At 39.9% G+C, this 23,816-nt stretch overlaps 1 protein-coding gene across 1 annotated transcript in view; it reads left to right on the forward strand.

Moving 5' to 3' along the window:
• AFF3 (ALF transcription elongation factor 3) overlaps positions 1–23,816 on the forward strand; it is a 434,327-nt gene that overhangs the window by 168,088 nt on the left and 242,423 nt on the right. The gene's annotated exons all lie outside the window — the stretch shown is intronic.

The raw sequence follows: 23,816 nt of genomic DNA on the forward strand, positions 1-23,816 counted from the left end.
AACTTATTTCCATGTTGTTTTGCATCTTATTGTTTTTGCCGGTTACTCTCTGTGAGGCTATTCTTTTCATCATCATCACCATCTCTAGTAGACACCCTCCGTGAATCAATTTCACACCCAGATTCACTTAAGTTGGGCTCTCCTGCCATATTAGTGTTTTCCTGAGTATTCAAACTTGTAATCAGGATGTCATCTTCAACCCATATTTTTTCCTCACTCATATTTTTTCAGGGCAGTAACCTAATAATTTACATTCCCAGAAAGCTGACATTACACTGGGCAGAACACCAAGACAAATTAGACCAGATGGGATGGCAATTCCCTATAAAGAAAAAAACCCTTTATTTTAATGTGTTTCTAACTTTTGGGCATCCTACACACTTTTTCTTGAATTGCTAATGAATGACAGTAATATAATTATTTGGTTTAAAAATTTGCATTAATCATCAAATTGTCTTCAAAGGCAGAGTTTTTGTCCTTCCTGGAAAGCATTATTTCATAAATAAACCTTTTAACTCTCAAGTTAACCAGAATAATTAATTGAAGTTTGATCTGTTGAGTTCATAATGATTTTTGCTTTTCTGGCAGAGATTTATATAGAAAACAGTTGTCAAAGTGGGTAGCTTCATTTCTGGCATTTAATATATGTTAAATAAAATAGATATTGTATTTTATATCTGTATTATCCCTAACCGGGAGCTTTGTTTCAGATTAAACAACAAATAGTGTAAAGTGCTGATATACTTGTCCTATTTCTCTTTTGACATACTTTCATGTTTAGAATCCAAATATTCAGTGTTAAAGCCATCTTCCTTTGATCGGTTATGGTATTTATGTCAGTAGACTGCTAATAGCAGAACACACCAGTCCTTCTTTGGTTTCACTATTTATAAAATTCGACCCCTTCTTCTTCTTCTCCTTTCTTATTTTTTCTGAGGTTATGGTAGAAATCTGTCATTTGACCTTTCTTTTCCATACTCCAAACAGAGCTTAAAATTTGAATACAGGCATGAGCAATTTACACACCAGAAGGATATAGTTTAGGTAATATAAAATTCACTTAAAATAAGCTGAATGCTGCAGTCAAGAGTTTTAAAGCATTATTATTCTTTTTCTTAAGAAAGCTTAAGAAAGCCTTATACCCCCTCATCTCACTCCTATTTCCTGATACTGCCCCTCATTCTCCACTGGTGCTGCTACTGCCATGCCTGCCTGGAATCAGGCTTGGAATGAAAGGGAAAGCCTGGACCAACCACATCATTAATTTGTAAGCATGTGCAAGGTAAAGGGCAGTGGAAATGATGAATTCATCAGAAGACAGTTGAGCTCTATGTAATGTTCCAATCTTCCTAGATCCCATGAGGAGTGGTCCAGGATGGGAGATAGCATAGACTCAGAGGAAACAGAGGTGATAGTGGTGCTGTTGTTGTCCAGGTGGACCTTTTCTCTGTCTTCACCTGTCAGCCTGTGGTGTTAGTAGTAGTAGTTGGTGCTTATCCTAGAGGATCACGTCAGTATTCCCAGTTTTGCCTGGAATGCTTTCCTGGCAGTCCTCTGCCTTGCTCACATGAGTCATTCTTCAGGGCTGTCTTCCCCTCTTGTCCTAAGCATGTCCTCTCTTCCAAACACAAGCTCAGGGCTCCTTCTCTGTTACAGCCTATTGTATTTACTATGTATCTGCCAGATGTCAATATTCCTCCTACACCATGGCCTTGATGTCTGGAATTGAGAATTCATGATCTTGTTGAATGAATAAATAAATAAGTGAGTAAGTAAAGGAAGAAAGGAATCCTTCAAGGGAGAAGGAAGAATATCATTGTGATAGCTCACAAATGATTCCATTTGCTCTAAATCATGGACGTGATGTATTGGCTTAAAAGCAGTGGGTTGCCATGGATAGTCTTGTGGAGCCCAGTTTTCCTTATTACTTTCTCTCCCCTTATGATCAGCAAGGTAAACCTAATGTGTTCAAGGTCACCAAGGTACTTATTGCTTATAACCATCTCTCTCTCTTATTGTGGAGAATGAGCAGGTCATGAAGATGGCTTAAAATAATAAAAATTGAGATAATTCATTTAACAAGTGTTGGCATGCCCTTTCCATGTGGGAGGTACTGGGAGAACAATAGTGGGCCAAAAAGACATGACCCTCTTGAAACCAACAATGTGCTGGAAGATATAGATACTAAGTTTTATTTGTAATCTTATAAATAAATGTCTAGGGGCACCTGGGTGGCTCAGTCGGTTAAGCGGCCGACTTCGGCTCAGGTCATGATCTCGCAGTCTGTGGGTTCGAGCCCCGCGTCGGGCTCTGTGCTGATAGCTCAGAGCCTGGAGCCTGTTTCAGATTCTGTGTCTCCCTCTCTCTCTGACCCTCCCCTGCTCATACTCTGTCTCTCTCTGTCTCAAAAATAAATAAACGTTAAAAAATTAAAAAAGAAATAAATAAATGTCTAATATTAATTGTGATGAATACTCAGGGCACATGACCCTAATTTTAGGCCTTCTGTGAGAAAGCAACATTTGGACCAATAGTTGGAGCTTGAATAGATAATTGACATAGTAGAAGACTGTTGAGGCTGCCCGCAGAGGAACAGGAAGAGTTTGTCTAGTTAGCGACCCAGAAAGGGCAGTGAGACCAGAGTGGCTAGAGAGTAGGTGGGAAAGCCAGACAGGAGAAGCCAGGTAGGCCTATTTCTTCTCAGCCATGTTCAAGATAAGCATAGGGGAGCCAGTGAAGGAGCTGAGCCAGAGTGATGTGATCAGATTAGCTGTTTAGAAACTCTACTCTGACTGCTTGGCTGAATGGATTGAGAGGAGGAGAGGAAGAAGAAAGAGGAGAGGCTGTTGTAGCTGTCCAGGTGAGAGATGCTTGGTGGGGCACTCATAGGCATAGAAACATTGAAGGAGATGCTGATGTGAGGGGGAGGGATGAAATAATAAATTAATTTCTTGACATGTTGAGTTTGAAGTACCTTTGAGACGATCCAGTAAACATGGAGAATGTAGATGAGCATACATCCATCTGAGGCTCAGAACAGAGGTCTAAAGCCACAGGCCAATGTTGTTAGTTATCCATGGTTTTCCATAGATAATTTTCCAGGTTAATTTACCTGGAGAGAGGAGAGACTGAGAAGCAATGAAAGCTGAAATTCTAACTTTTAAGGGCCAGGGAGAGTAGGATTCCCCTCCAAATGAAAGTGAGAGGGCATGACTCAGGAAGCTGGGGGATAATCATGGCCATGGAAAGTCCTAGAATCCAGGGAAAGAGAATTTCAAGCTCAACAGTGTACAGGATTTCTGAAGGGAGAAGAGAGACAAGAATTGAAAACCACTCTGTGGATTGGACAACAAAAAGCTCCTCCGTGATTTTATTGCATGCTATTTCTGTGGAGTAGAGGGGACAGCATCCAGACAAGAAAACTGAGAATATAGCATCAATGAGGTGAGAGACCTTTTATGAGGAAAGGCTGTGGTTCCCATTCAGGGCCTTTCCATCTGCAATCAATCCTATACGTAACAGGTACTAATTGATGAAGAGCTAACATTTGTGGAACATTTATTACAGACGAGACATTGTTCTCAGTTTCTTGCGTGTGTTAATTCTAACTATCACAGATGCCCCATGAGTCAGGCACTGTTAACATCCCCATTTTACAGAAGAAGAAAGTTAAACATGGCTTGCGCAAGGTCATACAACTAGAAAGTGGTAGAGCTGAGACTTTAATGAGCACCTCTGGCATCAGCACCTTCTCTATCTTATCTACCAAGCTGTCTTATTTAAATGAAAAAGTCCCCCTGGCTCAATAATGAAACCACTCAGGCATTTTGCCATGAAAGGGAGGTTTCCCATTTCCACATGTTTATGATTCGGAAGTGCCAGATCATGCATTTGTGCACTTGAACTCACAGAGGTTTTATGGCCAACGTTATCAACCTCATCTTTAAACTTCTTCTTCCTCTCCTCTCCTTATTTTTGCTGAGGTGACTGTTTTCAAGCCATTTGAATATTATATTATATTCTAAAGTGTAATTATTTTTTACTCTTACTCAGAATTTTAATCCTGGGACCCAATAAATCTGTGTATTATTGCAAAATTCAGTTAACCGAGGGAGAAATTATAACTGAGCTCTCTGAAGATGGGCAATATGAGCTAGGAGCCCTCATGGCTGACATATGTTTGTAAGAAACGGTTTTTTAAGTTACTCTGTATTTCATTCTTAAAGGTTCCAATGCTGTAATACTTAGGTGCTTTCTGTAGCATTATCCATTAACGTAGAATGGCATTAACATTTGTTCAGCAAATAAAATCCGTTTACAACTTAATGGGGTTGTGCAGGGCTAGAATCTAGGATGCACAAATTTTATGCAAGACAGCTTTAGATGGAGTTGTTGAGGAGCACTACTCATAGCATGGTGAGCCTTCCTAATAAAGAGACCAGTGGCTGAGATTCTGGTTTGGGCACAAACCACGAATTTAGAGACAATTTCCATGTAACATCAGAGCTGATCATCTTGGTTTTAATCTTTAGTCATTAAATCAACTCCAACATCCCATACTATCTTGATAGTGAATAAAACAGAGTTGCATTTCTGTTGATAGGAAGAGGGTAACTGTGGTGCTTGTTTGAATTCTGGAGAACCAAATCAGTTTCTTGACACTACAGTTGAACAACTTCTAGCACAAAAGGAAACTCGTAGAAACTAAGGAGCCTGCTGGACAAGATTTTCAGTTTTGATTCTGGGAGCTCTGTGAGTGAAGAGAGTGTTGAAAGTAGTATCATATGAAGTGCACATTATTATGGCCCTGTCACTTGTTCAGACCCTCCTGGTGGGCCAAGACAAATCTTGTGCTTAAATGTCTACCTGCTCCTTAACCCGAATGAAAATATATTAGGCACTCTATAGAGAAAATAAAAAACAGACAGCTTGCTGTAAGTGACCTATTTGGGTCAATTGCAAAAATGGACCTCAGTCCAATCTCCCTTGCTTCAGACCAGATGGGTTTTTTTTGTTGTTAGCTCATGCTCTTTCTGTTATCAATTATTTCATTTGCTTCAAACAGTAAAGATTTTATTACTGCCAAAATGAAGCCCACAAGTGGCAAAATCAGTCTATGTATTGCTTCTCAGGAGCCCCATTAATACATCCCTTTACTTGTTGTAGTGAAATAAAATCGAACCAAAAGTAAACCTGATGTAGGCCAAGAGAAATGCACCAGACAAAACCTACAAGTCTTGTCCAAGATGAATTATTGGTTGGTAGTGTTTTGTTTTGAATTTTCTTTTCATATTTGATCATCTGAATGTATAGAGACAGAAATACCACAATTTATATCTTGTTTTATAAGCATAGATGTATTTTTGTGGGTTGTTATTATGGTAGTCCTTTTGGCTGAAACCACAAACCCTACTTAAATTACTCCATTTCTGCTTGCCAAGGGCATCTTTGTGCCTACGAGGAGTACCCATTGGCCTTCTCCTACATTTCAGGGCCATTTGGCTACACTCTGTAGACTTTGTGATGACTCTAGAGGTGTTCAGTTTCTGATGGAAGTGAGGCAAGAGACCACTTTAAATCAGAATCTTTTCTGACCCCAGAGACTTTGGGGTGATGGCCAAAGGAACCTCAGAGGTCCAGAAGCTTCTGTTAGGCAAAAAAGGCTTTGCTTTTCTCTATTTAACTCGGTCTCATTCTGATACATACCATTAGAAATTACAAAGGCATTTACAGAACCATGGGGATAGAAGACCAAAGGACTGTTAGCAGCCCATGTAGCTAGAGGCATGTGAGAATATACTTTTTGCCCTGACAGTCAAGGGTGAGTTCTGATACCTTGGTTGATATCTTTTCATGGGTGTTTGTCAATATTTTACTATGAAGGTGCTGACTGAAAGAAAAGAGAAGATACACAAATGACATGTTAACAAAACCTAGATGCCACTGGGTGTCATGGAAATGAATGGTGCTGTGTGCCTCCTGCTGTACCCAGGCTGGTAAAGACTAGGAGATGTACAAGGCAAGTGTGTCAGCCAGCCAGAATGCATGAAGGGCTGGGCTTCAGGCAAGGTCAAAGACCCAGTTTCACAGTTTCTCAGGAAGATATTTGGAGAGTCTCAGCATTACATTAGAGGACCAGACGATTAAGAATACTTGATTTTGTAAGTGTTCTGTTGCTCTTGCCTTACAAGGTACATCCACAGATCAAAGACATGAAGAGATTGAGTGTAAGTCAAAAAGTAGTAGATTTACGCTGTCTTAAAACACCTGTCAGACATTCAAAAGGGACAGATGCATATAGAATGAGTAAGAGAGAGAATGTGGGGAAGAAAACAAATAGGGATACATTCCTTTCAATGCTGGTGCTCCTCTGAAAGATGCTTTGCAGAGTCGTGCCCCAACAACACAGGAGTGTAGGAAGTGGGACGGAAGCAGAGACAGTGCCACTGTCAGAGTATATGTGGCGCATTGGACTATATGGTATCACCCATACATGTCACTCAGGTTTTCACAGCACTCCCATGGTACTCTGCTTCTCTGTATTTCAGCGAGTCGTCATTTCCAGAAAAATAAGTGCTTAACCTTGGATCACATAGAACAAAGCTTGCAAAATCTTATCTTTATCCAAGAATGAAGTTTACCTTTGCAATGTGGTTTTTGTTTTACTTATAGAAAATATCAATACACATGAGATTATAATGTCTGATAATACTTTCAAACGTATAATTCCCAAAGGACACACTTATTTTTAATCCTTGGTTCTCTTAAGTGCTGTTGTTCAGCAGTGAAGTGCTAATATTTAGTGCTAGCGGTCCAACATGCTTCATGTCCTTTGCTAAATTTACCTAACAGAACGAATACAATTTTATTTTTCTTTCCTATTTCTCTGCTTACATATAATATAAGCATATATGTTCATTGGACTTTGAAAACTATACCAAAGATTGAAACTGAGAATTATTTATGTAATTTTTTGTTAAGTCATTTAATAAAGAATATTTTGGAGTGCAAATTAAAAAGCACAAAAACATTCGAAAGTAGCTGAAGTGATATTAGTACTTAAAATGTGCAGACAAATAAGATTCTCCTTGTTTGCAAAAGTAATTTTGGAGTGTGATATATGTATATATGCATGCATGTAACCTTTGTGTCAGAAAATTTATGGCATAAAGAGCCCTGTGGCCTTCTTCACCTCTACCCTACATTTTATGCTTCTCCCCCTGACTTAGAAATTCTCTCCGGCAGCTGGTTGTTGCAAACAGGTCCTTGAATACAAGTCACTGAAGACCTCTTACTACTTTTCTGCTCCATCAAATTCCCTAACGGCATGGCCATCTTTCCCCAAGAAAGCTTGCCAGTTTGAGCCCGTGACAGCCATGCGTGAAGCATTGCCCTCCTCTGAGGCAAGTCCCTGTGTGGGTGACCCCCTCCATTAGCAAGGCACCATCGTATAGGTCCCTCCAGGACTTCTGGGATGGAGCAGTGAAATCTTTTCTCTAGCACCCAGCTCTGGGGCTGGATCATGGACCCTTCTAGGCATCCAACCAGTTGTGACCTCTCATTTATGCTGAATCCCACTTCCAGGGCAGGATCACATTAGCTGGCTGGTGCTGTTTCCTTTAAACAGTGACTTACTCTCACTAGAGCTCACTGTCAATGACATCTTCAACAGGCATTGCTGCTCTAGGGGCCCTGAAGTCTCTCTACCTTTACCCAGCCAGTGTTCCTCAATTTGTTTTCATTATCCCCTTCCAAGGAATCTTACAAGACACTCGTCCTAATTGCTGCCCCACAAAATTCTAATACCACAAATATACTGTACATCTATGTGTGGTATATGCAACTGTGATTTATGCATAGAAAGTAAGACTTTTTCATCCCCAAGAATGATGTTGATCTGGCTCAGCCAAGCCATCCCCCTTGCTCCACACCTCTGACACCGCATCTCCTTCCTGCCTCAGCTGGAGCTTCACCTTCTCTGAAACTGAGGAGATAGATGCTATTAGCATGAACCCCTTGGCCTGCTTGCTTCACTGGCCAATGTGCCAGCCTCTGTCCTAGGCACTGGGGGTACAGCAGTGAACAAAATAGGCCTAGACTCTGCCTTGCCAGGCCTCTCACATTCTGACCTTCTGACAAACCTGGAAACTTAACTAAATCTCACCTACCCCTCCTTCCCTCTTTCCTGACTTCTGACTAATCCCTCTGCCTGTGTTTTGGGGTCCCATTTACTACTGCAGCCAACTCAGGAGCTGACAAGCGTCCTCTCTCTCAGGTCCCCTCCAGCCTCGATCTATTCTGGTGTCTTGTCCTCAGAGTAAACACGTACACATTCTTTCCATCTCTGGAAAAGAGTTTCTTCAAATCTGCGTTCCTGTGGCTCTTTCCCCTTCTTCAGTAGACTCCTCTAGCAAAAGTCCCTTATGTGCCTTCATCTCCTCTTTCTCATCAACCCACCACTGACGAGTTTTTCCCCATCCACTCCCCTGAGACCATTTTGCCATGGTCAACAGTCCAGACTGGCTTCTTACTAAGCTCAAGAGACCATTTCCAGTGTAATCTCTGGGTGGGTATTCAATGTGCTGACTGCACATTCCACTTTAAAATGCTCAGGCTTTAGCGTCTTTCACCACACCCTCCTGGGTTTATTCCCAATTGGTGGTTCATTTCTTCTTGGTCTCCTCCATGGACTCCTCTTCCTGCAGCTACCCCATCCCATATGTGTTAGTATTCCTCAGACTTCTGTCCCATCTCTCTTTTCTTCTCACAGGCTACAGTTTCTCCAGCTTCTGGTGACATTTGTGCCATGATGGGTGTCAAGTGTGTATCTCGAGCCCAGCTCTGTTTCCTGAGTTTCATGCCCACCTTTCTAGCTCCACCTATACATGTCACAGACACCTCCACGCTATGCCATCTAACACCTCTGTTGGCTTTTCCTCCAGCATGGATTATCCTCATTCACCTGGCTTCTCAAGCCATTGGATTCTCCTTCCCACACTTGCCACATTCAGTTCTATACCCAGTCTTTCTGTCTGTCTCATGAATCTGCTTCAAATGGGTCCGCTTCTTTCCGTCCCTGGGCTACCCTCCTTGTTCAGTCTACCATCCTTTCCAACTTAGATTGCTCCATAGATCTCCTCCATGGTCACCTGCCTACCAGCTGCCTCCAGCCAGCTCCCCTCATGTAGGAAGAATCAGCTTTCTCAAAGCACATTTCCTTTAAAAACATTTTAATGGTTCCCCTCTGGATTCAGGACAGAGTCAGATTCCTGGATGTGGTCTGTAGAGCCACACAAGTCCTAGTCCTGTATCATATTCCAGCCTTATCTTTCACCACTGCACATCCCACACTCTCTACCCACTTCTGCTGGAGTAATATCAACACCTCTCCCTCACCTCTGGGCTTACCTCATGTTCTTCTGTACTCATAGAACACGCTGTGTCTACCCCTCACCCCAAATTTAGCAGTTTCCTGCTTATCTTTCAAGCCTACCTTGAGATGTCACTCTCTCCAGGAAGCCTTCCTGATTCCCAGAGTCTGAGTTAGAGGCTCCTATTCTGTATTCCCTAGGGAAGGTATCCTTTATTCTTATCACTTCACTCACTACCTTGAGTCACAATGCTCTTTCTTATCCCACATTAGGCTGTTACTGTCTATCCCTGAAGGCTATCAAAATGACTGTCACATAATGGATGTTTAATAAATACTGAATAAATGGATGTAGAATAATGAATAGCTGACTTTGACCTTTTACTCAATGTCTGTTCCTGCTCTCCACCTTGTCCTTCCAGTCCTGCAACAAAAAATATTGAGGTGCTATCCCCCTAAATCATCAGCTCTCCAAGGACAGCCAAGACTGTTGTGTGACCTGAGAGCATTAGGACACATTCTACAATTATCACAAATGCAAGAGAGATGAAAATTCACCTCGTAACTCCCGAGGATTGGAAGTGGAAAGGAGTCCAGCAGCTTTTGCTGGCGTGCACATCGGGAGAGCTCAGACCTTTGTATCTGCTGCTTATGTTCTTACTATCTTTCATGAGACTGAGTTTTTCATTTTGATAGATAATGAGTGTAATGTACAAGTTGAAGAAATCAAGATAATAAATTTGCAGGGATAATTTGGTTAATTACCATGTTGCTGCTCATAGAATCAAGGGCTGGAAGTCAAAGCTATTTCCACTGCTAATATGCTCTGTGGAAAGCAGTTCTTAGAACAATTAAAACACATCTACCCAAAGCAATCAACTCAAGATATACATTTTAAAATTGTATTTTTAATCATGAAAACCATACTAAGTGTTTTATTTTTTCAAATTGAGGGGTGTAAAATAACAAATTTGCTACAAATTACTGTTGTACCCACATAGAGAAGTTGAAAATAATTTCCAAAATAGAAGATGATAATTTGCAGATTAAAGAGATAAGGGCCTTGGAAAATTAGACCGTCTATCTAGATATTAATCATATATTTTAAATAAGACATTTTCTATAGTTCTTTTATTCATAAATATTTAGATCAGCATTACCTGAAAAAACTTAGAAACCTAATTTTTTTCCATTTCATTTATATGTTGTTTTATAAGTTTAGAGAAATTTGATTTGTAGGTATGCAATTATTTTGTTTTTAGGGTACTTGGACGCGATGCAATATGTTTTTTAAATGTAGAGATCGAGGGCGCCATGGTTGGCTCAGTTGGTTAAACATCCAACTCTTGATTTTAGCTCAGGTCATGATCTCATGGGCATGAGATTGTGTCACCCACTGGGCTGCACATGGAGTGAGAAGCCTGCTTGGGATTCTCTCTCCCTCTCTCTCTGGCCACCCCCCACCCTCTGTCTGTCTCTGCCCCTCTCCCTCTTAAACTATTTAAAATTAAAAAAATAAATAAGCAAATAAAAATAAATGTAGGGTTCAGAACTGAGATATTTTGCATAACTTTTAGAATGTGCTCCCATATTTATGGGCATCTTGTTTTGTTCAGATTTTGAAATCTGTCCACACAGCCCATAATTTCAGAATAGGTAACGCAGCATTGACATTCTTTAGCCTCCTGCATTAACTAGGTATTGCGTGTGGTATATTGTCCCATTTGCACATAGTACCATTCTTGGGCCCACTTGTACCTCAGAAGTTGAGGAGAAGTGCTGTGCTCAGTACCACTTCTCATACCTCCACTCTCCAAAGATCAGCCCTCTACCAAATACTGTTTGCCTAAACAATCTTAGTTTTTGATGATAAATGAGGAAACATACACCTCTTCCTGTCTCTCCAGTTATTAGGTTTGAGAACAATTGTCATATGCTAACAATAGGGGCTTTATTTTCTTCCCTCTCTCTATCCTCCCACTGAAAAGATGTGCCTGTTTGTGCAGATGTGTATCTTTCTCTTTCCCTAAATTTCTTAGGACGTTACAAAAGTTATTACCAGTTATTGGAAGCTCACTGTGTTTTATTACAGGTTTTTCAGTATAAGGTTTTCATTTTATTTTTCATTAAAAGAAGTGCCTTATTTTTCTGTTGTAATTCTAAATAATTAGAGACCTGCGATTCTGCAGGATTAAAAATTTTAAAGATTTTATGTTATTTTTAAACAATACTTACCTATGAACATTGATTAGGCTTCTGAAATTAAAAATCTTAAAATCAGCAGGCTTATTATTGATGTATAATATGATAATTCAAAACTCTATCCTCAGCTACTTATAAATATCTTTTTAATAGTCTTGTATAGATTTATTTCTGTATGTAAAGTACATATTTCTTTTAAAATTACCCTGAGATGCTTTATTAATTAATTTAACATTATCAAAATATTTATATCTGCACATTTACTTTATGAATCATTTTAGTCCTCCCTCCCCTGGCAATAACTTGTGACCTAACAGTAATTTTGGTCCATTTTAAAATATGGTTTTGAATTCAGTTTAATGGTGTATATCGGGAGGTAGAGTGGGGGAGTGAAGAATAGGCTTTCAAAATAGAACCTTTAAAGTTAGCTAAAAATGTTAGTAACAGCTTCTAAAAACTGACCAGTCACTGAAAACATACCCAGGCTGCTTCTCTGGAAACCAAATTACATATTAAGACCCTGGCTATTCTGAGACTCAGCTTCAACTACAAAAGCCATTTGAAAATTCCATTGCAAATAAGTAGGGAGAAAGAGACAAGGAAGGTAAGAAAACCCAGCCACATGAAATGAAGAAGATGGTATTGCACGGAAAATGAGCTGCAACAGGTTCTTTCCAGACAGTGAGATAAAAACCTATCCTCTAGTCTGCAAAATATGTGTTTATCATTCTGACTTTTTAACTTCCTGTTTCTTTGTTTATTCACCAACGTCTCTCACCAGCCTCTCCACACCCATCCCAAGTCCAGACTCTGGAAAAAGACAAGAAATGAACACTGAGTTCTTTTGGAGGTTAGCTGGTTATTGTTGTATGAAATGAGGAGCCCACTGTGATATGAATAAAGACTCTGAAGCAGATTCCTAACATGTTTAAAGTGGTGTAGATGGTGGGGGAGGAAGGGTCATCGTAGCTGGCATCATCTAGAAAGATCATCAGCAACCCTTGAATAGTTGAAATGATTAATCACTTCAGCACAAAAGAACACAAAAGGAGATTTGCTAAGAATAAGCAGGGGACAGAGTGCTAGCTCCAGGGGTGATGTGCTTGTCTGCTTAATAATGTATTTTTAAAGTGTGAGCCACATCAAAAGCAAAGCACATGCAAATGGAGGAAGATGAAAAGAAAAGGCAGTGAGCAAAATATTTGGCGAATTAGAACAAATGTTTAGGAAATCAGATGAGCAGTAATTTTGATTTGAACATTTTAAAGATGCATTCCCTCACCCATCCTCTCCCCCACCTCCAGTATACTAGAAGCACTGGGAAAACTCATAGTCCCTCGTGGGATGTGTGCTAGACCTTTTTATCACTGAAAATGATAAAGAGCTGACCAAATCAGTATTGCATAATAGCCTTCCTGTCTTTAAAGTGCAGGGATTTGAATAAGTTTCTTGGGATAGGGCGAACTCCATGGCTGACGGCATCAGAAAGTATCGTAACAGCAATACTTAACATGTATGGATGCTTAACTGTGCCCTTAATATCTATTACCCCCTTTAATCATCATAGTGATCCTGTACGCTGTCATTCCCATTTTATAGAAGAGGCAGTGGAGATGTAGAGTCACTAGGAGATGTGGTTAGGATTTAATCTCAGATCTCTGGAACCCAAGCTTGTAAAGGCAGTGCAGTGCAATTTCTTTAAACCCTGAATATTTTCAAAACATAAGACTGAGCAAATTCTCCTTATGGGGATTCATCAAGACTCTGGCATTTGTACTACCTCTTTCTTATAGCCTTGAGGAAACAAAGGAATGCATCATGGCTGCAGCTGTTGCCATGGTGGTAAGAAGCTACGAAGAGTCTGTCAGGAGTTAATTGAGGATTGGTACATGCCATGTGCCATGAGGGATGCACAGTGAGCATAGAAATACCACTGGTGGTTCCTTAGTGTATATTCATGTGTAAACTAGTTACTGAGTAGTGTCTTGAAACTCTGGGTTCTTTTGCATCAGCTTGTGTTATATGCTGTTTTATATGGAGCTGCATGTTACTGCTCATATTACCCTTAATAAGAGCAACATCAGTCAGTGCCATCCTCTTCCTCATGAGGCAGGAGGGTAATGATGGAGAATCCAGAGCCACCCAGTGCTTCAGGTGACAGAAACCCAGGCACCCCTGACTGTATGAGTGTACGATGCACCAGAGCTCGAGCTTATGCATCAGATACTGCTGTGTTCAACAACAGCACTGCCACCAACCTGCTGGGTAACTCTGAGCCAATACAGATTTCAAGACAGTGCACGTTTTGCCCAGAAAAAAAATCTATTGTTCTCACTCAGTATTTGGTATGGTTGTAACATCCATTGCTGGATAAATTTGTGAATACACACATCTTAGTGAGTCAGCATCTAACAAAATATTTTCATTCATCAGATGCAGTTCTGGAGGTAAACCAATTTTGTAAATCTGTGATTGAAATAAACATTTTATTTTGGAACTGATGACTGTTAGCTGCTGGTATACTTGTTGTTAGGGTAATCGAGTATTTTCAGATTCATTAGAGATGAGATTCACTTAAAGAAATTTCAATCTGTGATATCTAGCTGTAGAATATTTGTGAAATTATCTTTGCTGCTGAGAAACTATTGCTTTGTTAAAGGTTTCCTGGCTATAGGAAAAGATTGGCCTGGGATTAATGACAAACTCCCCGGAAGAACCTAGATATCCACTTACAGTTTCTTTAAAGCATAGTGTTAATAGGAAAACAAAAGTGTTGGAAATCATGGAGTTTGATTGACAAACAATAAAGCTTGGAATAAAACCAAAAGCCAGTGGGACATCATAAATCACTTTACAAAAATGGAGTTTTTAATACAAATGTTCAGGTGCATGTACTAAGTAAAGTGGCTACAGAGGGAATAAATGCAGACTACACCCCCTGGTGGAACATGTGTTTGATAGGTGGTTGATAGCTTTTTATCTCGTTAAGTACAGTTAAAGTGCTTATTTAAATTTCTTTGCCTTTTTAGTTGATTGTAAAACTATGTCAACTTGTGCCTATAAGTTGCTTTTACATGTATATGGTTATACTAAGTATGCCTAATTATAAATCCAATTACCCAGGCAAAGTAATTTTTATAATATGTGTTCTAGTCTGCTGTGTTTCTAAAGATTCCTTTTGAGAGCTCACAAAGGATTAAAAATCATGCATAACTTTTAACTTATAGCAGTATTTTCACATTGAAATACACTTGGTACATTGCTTGGAACAGCTGGCAAATGACATAGAACCTTCCTACTTAAACATAAATCCTTTCCACATATACTTATTCAACCAAGGAGAGCAATGTAAAACTCAGAAATCTACTTGGACTTGAAAGGACAATGAATTAACATAGTGGAAGTCTTCAAAGGGAAGGCTCAGAAAATCCTCAGCTTTTATATACACCCTTAAAAGAGACACAAAAAGGAGAAATGGGTTGGATTTTTACACCATGTATGAAGGATTATTTCTTTTCAATATGTTTTTTTCCAGTGATGTACAGACTAATTTCAATTAGAATGAGATTGCCTACATTTCTGTGTGATCTCATGGCACCCAGCAATCATCTCAATAAGTACTTGAATGGTTTATTGAAAATCTAACTTCATAAAAAAATAGACTTATTAAGTATTTAAAGACATCTTCTATACTTTCAAGTATGGGACATATTACTTGTTAAATTGTATTCAGTGCCTTAAGTTATTACTGTTAAGAAAGCCACAGACTTCTAGAGTCTAGAAATGAATAAGAGCTAGAATTTTATATATAAATAATTCATGTCTTCATGGGGACTCAGAGGCATCTAAAATTATAAACTTAGTGCTGCTTCAATAAGAATCTATTATTGAGTAAACTAATTTATAATGATATGCATCAGAACTTGTAAATGAAGAACCGGGCCTATATATTCAACATAGTAGATTGTAAATTTTTAAAAATTTTTTATTAGAAGTTTTTTTTTAATGCTTATTTATTTTTGAGAGTGAGACAGAGTATGAGCAGGGGAGGGGCAGAGAGAGAGGGAGACACAGAATCTGAAGAAGGCTCCAGGCTCTGAGCTGTCAGCACAAAGTCTTATGTGGGGCTCGAGCACATGAACTGTGAGATCATGACCCGAGCCAAAGTGGGACACTTAACTGGCTGAGCCACCCAGGTGCCCCAATAGTAAGTTTTCTAACTGATTGTCTTGTCTGCCAATGGCCAGCAGTTACATGTGGTTGACCCAAGTTAGTTTTGTAGCTCAGAAGAGATTAAGGATTGCACATAGCATGGTAAGGTACTATTAAAAACCGTGATATCTCAGCTCAGAGCTACAGAAAGAAGATAGAGAGCTAGAATATGCACTGCTTCCTCTTACAAGAGAAAAATCTAGAGAAACAGCAGATTAACTATTTAACCCATATAAGAACTGACATCACAGGGCAAACGATTAACATGAAATGTAATGAGAGAAAGGCACCTTCAGGAAGAAATAAGGCCTGAGCATTTGCTCGTGTGGGACACCACCCAAGGCCATGTAAGCCAGTAAGAAGATTCAGCTAGAACTTGTAATGAATTGCTGAAGTTAAATGTGGGCTCACAGGAGAGTGCAACAAACACAGGGAGTGTTTCACTCTTTTTTGGCTTTTCCTCCACCAGTCACTCATGGGAAAGACCAGGAAGCATGCTGAGAAGCCTCTCTTGTGGTGCTGGCTGGGGGACAGGGGAAGGGAATAGCAGTCACTGCTCAACTTCCATCCAGACCCAATTCCTCTATTTCTCTGACTGACTGGAAGCCTTCATCTGCACAAAGTTGCAGCCTGAGAGCACTGGTGGGTTCCCTGGCGGGGCAGGGGAATGGCAACCACCCCCAAAACTGAACTCAGACCCCTCTCCCTGTCATTTCTTTTCTTTTCTTTTTTTTTTTTTTAATGTTTTATTTATTTCTAGGAGAGAGAGAGACAGCGTGAGCAGGGGAGGGTCAGAGAGAGAGGGAGTCACAGACCAAAACAGGCTCCAGGCTCTGAGCTGGCAGTCAGCACAGAGCCTGACGCGGGGCTCAAACCCACGAACCGCGAGATCATGACCTAAGCAAAAGTCGGACGCTTAACCGACTAAGCCACCCAGGCGCCCCTCTCCCTGTCATTTCTAAGAAACAAAAGCCTTAATCTCCAGGAGGAAGGACAACCAAAATTCATTCTGAGGTCCCTAGAGGAGGTCCACTGTACCTCGGGAAGAGAAGACAAATAGCTCTACCCTCAGGGATGGTACAAGAATATGTGCTACCTAACATCACATCTGGAGGGAGGCCTCACCACCAAGACTCATGTTCACAGTGCCTGCCTGAAACCAAGTCTTAATTAGGACATCAGAGACTGTCTTCCCTCCTCAATTCTCTAACCACCACCCTAGCAAGCATTGAGTAGAAATGACCCTGGAATACAACTGGAAGAGTCATGCATAGGAAAGACCCAAAGTTGATTGGGGAGATTCCTAGCCAAGCAGAAAGCAAACTTCACATCTGGACCAATTACTAACTGGATTAACACAAACCTTAACACTAAAGACCTAACAGAGAGAATGGTAATCTCATCTTCAAGCACCTCAGAGTCTACTGTCCTATATAGTATGTATGGCTTTTAATTCTTACTTAGGTGAGCTATGAAAAGGCAAGAAAAACACAACCTGAAGCAACAAAACAATCATCAGAAACGGAATTTTATGTGACACAGACATTAGAACTATTAGAGAACTTAAATGGCTATAATTAATACATTAGTGGCTCTGAAGGAAAAGACCTCTAAAATTATAAAGTTATCTTTCACCTCTGATAGGAATCCAAAATCGTGCAAGCAGAATCATAATTTAACTGGGGAGATAGGAACTATAACAAAGAGCCACATGAGAAAAATTGAGATATGGAGAGCACAGAGAGGGAGAATATGTTTGATGGGTTAATCGGTAGACTGGACACTGTTGAGGTAAGAATCCAAGAGCGTGAAGATAAGTCAATAGAAATTACTCAAAACAAAAGCAAAAAGAAAAAAATATGAGGAAAAAAAAGAGAGCATCTAAGATCTGTAGAATAATATTAGATGGTGTAATATTCATATCATTGGACTCCCAGAAGGGGGGGGGGGAGAGGAAGAGAACAAGACAAAAGAAATAATGGTCCAGAATTTTCAGAATTAGTGACAGACCCCCAAACCACATATCCCAGAAGTTCAGCCTCAAAGAACACCCAGCACTATGAATATCAACATATACACACACATACCCCTCAAGGTATATCATATTCAACTGCTGAATACCAAAGACAAAGAGAAAATCTTGAAATCAGTCCAAGAAAAAAGACACATTACCAACAGAGGAATTAAGAAGGACAGAAGACTTAGTCTTCTAAGTAGCCAGGCAAGTGGTAAGACAATAGAGTGGCATCTTTAAAGTGGTAAAAGAAGAAAAAGCTGTCAACCCTGACTTCTCAGCAAAAAAATAAAAATTTAAAAAGCCCAAAAACAAACAAACAAACAAACAAACCTTAAAAGTTAAAGAGCAATAGAGTTTTGCAGACAAAAACTGTGGCAATTCATTACCAGCAGACCTACTTTATAATAAATGATAAAGGAAATTCAGAAGCAGAAGGAATCTTATGTAGCCTGAAACTCAGATCTACACACACACAAATCAGAGCATCAGAAATGGAATAAGTAAAAGTTAAACAGCCACAGAAGCTTGTAGTAAGTTCTGAAGCCAGGAGCCAGACCTTAGACAGAGTTCTTTTATTTACTGTTTAAAATGCAGCTGTTAACAGGGGCACACAGGTGGCTCAGTTGATTGAGCATCCAATTCTTGATTTCATCCCAGGTCAGGATTCAAGGGTTGTGGGATTGAGCCTTATACTCAGTACAGAGTCTGCTTGAGATTCTCTCTGCCCCTGTCCCCTGTGTGCATGCTTGCCTGTTCACTTTCTCTCAAACTAAAAAATAAAATAAAATAAAATAAAATACAACTATTACATATTACTTAATGGAAATAGATTTCAATTTGGGAAGATGAAGATGTTTTGTGGATGGATGGTTGTGATGGTTACACAACAATACACATGTACTTAATGCCACTGAATAGTACACTTAAAATGGGTTAAAATGGTGAATTTTATGTTTTATATATTTTACCACAATAAAGAATGCAGCTGTTCCACCCAAGTAGTACTCTATAGGATGCAGACATACAGCACCTCTGTTTTTGCTCACGTGGTCTCCTGTAACCGTTTTCGTGGGCTACTTCTCCTTCCCATAAATGAAATTTCAGTAGTTTTCATGACTTTACCATGTACTAGTAGATGATTCAAAAGTCTTCCAGTCACTTTTAGTGACAAAAAAATCTCATTTCAGTAATTAAAGTGCCCAGTAGTAGGGTGTCATCAAAGCTCTGAGCTTCATTGAAAAAGATTTTCTTCCCCCAACTTGGGCTTCCTTCAGGCTGGAATCCCAGGAGGGATGGAGAGACATGGGAGTTCCTTCTCTATTTCACTGTCTTACATTGTTTGTTTTTTTTTTTTTTTCACTTGAGGATTCTGGCTTCCCCAGGGCTAGAGCTAAGATCACAAAAAATGCTAAGGGGCCAAAATAATCCTATTTGGCTGTCCCTGTGAGCTCACACTGATGCTTTGTGGAGTCTGTGGGTCTCTCTTTTTGGGAAGGAGCACTGGTTCTTTATGGGATGCTTTAATGGTTACAGAAAGATTCTTCCCCACTATGAACATCTGCCTGTAGCTCCTTTGATGAAGGTAATGCATCTGTAATCCATATAATTCCTTCTTCTCTCCATATTCTTGCCTAACCCAGCTTCTGCATCCATGTATATCTTGTCTCTCTGTAGGTCCAAGTGCAGTTTGCATGCGACATGGCTTGTTGTGTTGCTTTGTTAGCCATCCAGTGGCTGCTCCCCTTTATATTTGCTCTGAATAGAATATAAAAGGCCTCTGAAGGTGGTTGATATGTGCACATATATGTGTATAAAAGCCCTTTCATTTAGGCTTGAAGTGAGGAAGAACTATCTCCCTTCCCCTCACCTACTTCAGATGGGAGAGAGAAACATTATAATATTACATAACATTACAGCATCTTTCTCCAAAGAAATTCTGGTTCTGGGCTTCAGATAAGTATTGAGCAAAAAGTCACAAAACTCTCTTTGAGTCCATCTCTTACAAGCTTTGCCTTGCCTTGGTTCACTTTCCTTTGATTGTATGGCATCTGTTGTTTGTTGTAAATAAAAAAAAAACAAAAACGAGTTCCATTTTCACATTGTGTTCAGGAGTACTCAATTTTACCATGATCGGGAGGTTCATGTTTAGCTAGAGGGCACACTTAATAAGAGGTTTACCATTTTGTTCTCTGCTACTGTAGTATCTCCCATGTAGGTTGCAAATAAAGCACAGGTTTGTTGGGAAAATCTGACATCTCAGATAGACACAAGGCTTTCGCCAGGTAGAAATAAGTATGTCTGTTCTCTTCAAATTTTCTCACATCCTCAACCTTCTTAATCCTTTCATAGTTTCCCCTTTGTAAAAAAAAATCCTTTCATAGTTTCCCTTTGTAAAAACAAAATATTTTTTACAATGAGTTTAGTCTCAGACAAAGTACACAGACCTCACTGAAATCACAAGCCAACATCTGCAAGAAGGTCATAGTGCCTAGGCCTTATTAAATAGTCCAAGTCAGAATCTGGTTTTATAACTTCAATAGGACCAGCCAAAGGACAAAACTAAGTCTTATTAGGAGCTAGTCAGTTTGGTAAATGTTTCTTATCCTGCGTTTCCCAGCACTACGTAAAGAGCTACTTTTAAAAGATCATTTTAGTTTTGCAGTAAAACGAGTACAGGCCACTTACACAAACGGTATCTTTGTTTAAAATGAGAACATCACTGTGTGATTGAGCTACAGTTGGAACTGGTGCATTCTAATCTTTAAAGATGTCTCTGGTAAGCAACTCCACAGCCTCCCCTCCTTGGCCCCCCTCCACCCTGGGCCAACAATGGCTGTCACCATACACAGATTAGCATTGGTACCTAAAGATGTCCTTGAAATGCTTGTTGTTGAGAGCATGTTATCACATGGCATGAAAATGTTGAAGAAGGGAAGCACAGACTTTAAAAATATGTCAGTATTTCCTGATTATCTTTTTTTTTAGGTCAAACCCTTCATTTTGACACTTAATGAATAAAATGCCCACATGGCAAGAAATGAGATAATGAATTGTAAAAAGACATAATCAGCAATGACTAAATAATTAAGGGAATTGAAATGCAGAGTCATTTGGGAATGCATTAATAATAACACGATTTGTTCCATATGCTGAAGAATTCTGTTTTTAGAAAATCAATCATCACACATGCTCCATAGCAAAAAAGAAAAAAAAATTAATGTTGACTAATAGGAACTGTAATTAGATGTTCTGCTTTTAAACAGCTGAATAAAAGATGAAATCATATAGGAAGTATATTTAGATACAAGTCAGAAAGTAAACTGATTATTATTCATAGTGCTGTTAATAGGAACTATAATTTATGCATCCAGTGGGAATTGTGTTAGGCAATTAAGGTAGGGAGTCACACTCGACTTCCCTTTATGCATTTACATTTATGTATTTTCCTGTATTGTACCAGGAACTCTCTTTTTTCTTATCTTTCACTAGCTTAACCATTAGAGTCACATCTCGAGGCAGTGCACAGTAAGCAATTGGAGGTTCTGGGACTTGGAAGGTCTTCCCCCACAGGGTGCTACCTCAGGACTCTGCTCAACCAGTGTGCACCGTGAACCTTTGTCAGCCCTCGCCAGTGGGTGATTGTGACTTTTCAGCTTCTGTTAGTGTTTCACCTTCAGAGGTTTCTTCAAAGGTTCCCAGGAGGGAAAGAGTAATATCTGACTTGGAAAGGCTGCTGTGGGCAGCCTCTAAGTAGAGAGAGTGGGAGGTAGTGACCCAGCGCAGTCACTGTAGACTGGCCTTGGGTGTCTACGCCAGTCATCAGGAATGGCCACATTTCACTAATCGTTAGCACCTCTCTTTAGCACGATACAGGAATCACTCCTTTTGATTTTTTGCAGTGTTACATTAGAACAGATCTGTGAGATCGTGGTTAAAATGAACAAGTTCCTGGTTTTTGGATTTTCCATTGAAATGATGTACCTTTTTGGAGAATAAAATAGCTTATAGTCACAAATAGGAGTGCAAGGTTTTAACAGACCTCCACAACCTCCCTGGCCATCTGTGTTTATATATATAGTTGCCAAGGCACAATGGCTAAAACTGCCTTACAGGTACATTCTTTTATTAATACAAAAAAAAATTGAACCATAAAGTGAGCAATTCTCTTTAACTATGGATATGAGGAGCTCACATTGCTGTACTTCAGCCCTGTAGTGACTCTGCCTGTACAAGCAGTTCCTCCTGTCCCTCTCAGTTGATTATTGTGTCCCCGTCCACAACATGGGTCAAGGACAAGCACTCAATTTTGGGGAGACAATCTCCTCAGCTCTGCGAGAGGCATGCTTTGTGCTCTTCATTAAGTTTCTGAACAACCTCACATTTTTCCTTTCAAAGAACAGAAAAAGAATCTCTTACTGCTCTTTTGGGCAATATATGTTAATACGACACACACCATAAGAGTTTTGCAGTGTGGGCAATAGAACACTGGACAAGATCTCTGCATCCCTGGGTTTGAATCTGATTTTGTGGCCTTAAGGAAATCCCTCTGTGCCTCAGTTTACACATCTATAAATCAGAGATAACGATGTTTTCCTTATCTGCCTTGCAAAGTAGTTATAAGGGTCTAATAAAAAAATACACATGTCAAAGTGCTTTGCAAACTACAAATCGTGTTATAAATGTCAGGGCTGTTTTTGATTGTAGCTAATATCTTATGTATATATTACCTTCCTTAGAACATAAAGTTCTGAAGGCAGGAGGCTGCCTTCTACAGGTCCTTGAGCTGTAACCATAAAATTCATAATCCACCATGGCTCTCAATAGAGAAATAATTAGTCACAAACACTATAGTAGGCAGAAAAACGCCTTCCCCCAAGATGTCCATATCCTAATCCCCAGAACTTGTGACCATGTTAGGTTATATGGCAAAGGGAAATTAAAGTTACAAATGGAATTAAGATTGCTAATCGGCTGACCTTGAGATGGGGAGATTCTCGGTGGGTCCAGTGTAATCACTAAGGTCCTTCCTGAGTAGAAGAGAGAGGCAGAAGAGAAAAGAAGATGGAAGACTCCTGACATTGCTAGCTCGGAAGATGGAAGAAAGAGCCACAACCAAAGAACAAGGGCAGTCTCTAAAGGCTGAAGCGGGCAAGGAACAGATTCTCCTCTAGCGCTTGTAGAACAGAACACAACCCTGTTCACACCTTGATTTTAGCCCGTTCCAGACTTATAAGATACTAACTTATGAGATCATAAATGTGTGTTGTTTTAAGCCTCTAAATTTGAGGTGATTTGTTTACAGCAGTGTTAGAAGACCAACATACACACACATTCTGACTAAAGTCAGTTGACAGTATTATTCAGGTACTAATTCTACAATGCCCCAAAGCCTTGTCTGCATATGGCAACAACCACCTGGAGGATTTCAGAGCCTAATACTCTACGTGTGCCTGGTTTGCCCAGGCATTTGAGCTAATCCTCTGCCTTGCTTTAGCTTTATTTCCTGGCTTACATAAGCAATAAGTTTATTGCCTTGTGCCCTGTGGTTATTCCATAAATGCTTGTTGACTACCTGTCAGTGTGTTGTGAGTATTGCCTAGGTGAAGAAACAGGCGAGGCTAGAGAGGCCAGGTAAGACAAGGGACTTGTCAGGGTTTCAGAGCAACCAGGAGGATGCTCGGCCTTCACGTAGCCTGCACCTGTAATCACCTGTCCTTCCCACAGTGCGTCCCACTTCAGATTAGCATCTGGTGATAATGGATCCTTTTGCTCATCTCAGGCTGTTTTACAGGTGCCAGTATTGATTCAAGCCCCAGAGGATCCTGAGTAAAAATCACTGGTCAATCAGCCTACTAGGGAAAACTTGAAATTCATAAGGGCATACAGTTATTCATAAGAGCATACATAGTTATTAAGCTCTTACTATATTGCAACACAAGTAATGACTCTTGAATACTGAGAACAAACTGAGGGCTGATTGGGGGTGGGGGAGAGGGGAAGGGGGGTGATGGGCAT

The sequence above is a fragment of the Crocuta crocuta genome, unplaced genomic scaffold, assembly GCF_008692635.1.
Source record: "Crocuta crocuta isolate KB4526 unplaced genomic scaffold, BGI_CrCroc_1.0 scaffold118, whole genome shotgun sequence".
Taxonomy (NCBI): domain Eukaryota; kingdom Metazoa; phylum Chordata; class Mammalia; order Carnivora; family Hyaenidae; genus Crocuta; species Crocuta crocuta.